The following is a 1,634-nucleotide window of genomic DNA, read 5'->3' as shown; positions in this document are numbered from 1 at the left end:
AAGTTTTTGGCGCCGTTGCCGGGGATTGTTTGAGTTTTCGGCAAGCTTTTGGTCCGGTAACATCAGTGCCAAGTCTGATCCGGCAACAACGCCAAGTTTTTGGCGCCGTTGCCGGGGATTGTTTGAGTTTTCGGCAAGCTTGATTGTTTGAGTTTGGACAACTGACGGTTCATCTTGTTGCTCAGATTAGGTAATTTTCATTTTTATTTTATTTTCAAAAATTTTTCAAAAATATTTCAAAATTTTCTCACATGTTTTCGAAAAAATTTTAGATTCAAAATTTTTAAAGAATGAATTCTAGTGTTTCATGAAGCATGTTGAAGCCTGGCTGGCTGTAAAGCCATGTCTAATTCCTTTGGGAATGAGTATGTCAGGCGTGTCATGTCTGAATTACATGCTGAAGCTTGGCTGGCCATTGGCCATGTCTAGTGTTTTGGACCGGAGCTTTCATTAAAAGCTTGGCTGGCTAGTGAGCCATGTCTAATTCCTGGACTGAAGCTTTAGACTAAGAATGCAAGATTCTTGGAATTCATATTAAAAATTTTGGAATCTTTATTTTTTCTTTTTCATATAATTTTCGAAAAAAAAATCCAAAAAAATTAGAAAATCATAAAAATCAAAAATATTTTTCTGTTTCTTGTTTGAGTCTCGAGTCATATCATAAGTTTGGTATCATTTGCATGTGCATCTTGCATTTTTCGAAAATTTCATGCATTCATAGTGTTCTTCATGATCTTCAAGTTGTTCTTGGTAAGTCTTCTTGTTTGATCTTGATGATTTTTTGTTTTGTGTTGTATGGTGTTTTTCATATGCATTCTTGAATTCTTAGTGCGTAAGCATTAAAGAATTCTAAGTTTGGTGTCTTGCATGTTTTCTTTGCATCAAAAATTTTTCAAAAATATGTTCTTGATGTTCATCTTAACATTCAAAGTGTTCTTGGTGTTCATCTTGACACTCATATCATTCATGCATGCATTCATTGTTTTGATCTAAAAATTTCATGCATTGCATCATTTTTCTTGTTTTTCCCTTACATCATAAAAAATTCAAAAATCAAAAAAATATCTCTCCCTTTTTCTCTCATCAAATTCGAAAATTTGAGTTGACTTTTTCAAAAATTTTTAAAAATCAAGTTGTTTCTTATGAGTCAAATCAAATTTTCAATTTGAAAATCTTATCTTTTTCAAACTCTTTTTCAAAAATCAAATCTTTTTCAAATTTCTTAGTTATTTTCGAAAATAACATAATCAATTAATGTTTTGATTCAAAAATTTGAAGTTTGTTAATTGCTTGTTAAGAAAGATTCAAACTTTGAGTTCTAGAATCATATCTTGTGATTTCTTATGAATCAAGTCATTAATTGTGATTTTAAAAATCAAATCTTTTTCAAAACTAATTTTAATCATATCTTTTCAAAAATATCTTCTTATCTTATCTTTTTCAAAAAATATCTTTTCAAAATATCTTTTCTAACTTCCTAACCTTGTTAAGAAAACTTTAAGTTCTAGAATCATATCTTGTGATTTCTTATGAATCAAGTCATTTATTGTGATTTTAAAAATCAAATCTTTTTCAAAAACTAATTTCTATCATATCTTTTCAAAAATATCTTCTTATCTTATATCTTATCTTTT

This window comes from Arachis ipaensis, chromosome B01, assembly GCF_000816755.2.
Source record: "Arachis ipaensis cultivar K30076 chromosome B01, Araip1.1, whole genome shotgun sequence".
NCBI classification, from domain to species: domain Eukaryota; kingdom Viridiplantae; phylum Streptophyta; class Magnoliopsida; order Fabales; family Fabaceae; genus Arachis; species Arachis ipaensis.
The sequence above is the reverse complement of the archived record's forward strand: the minus strand, read 5'-3'. Positions refer to the sequence as shown.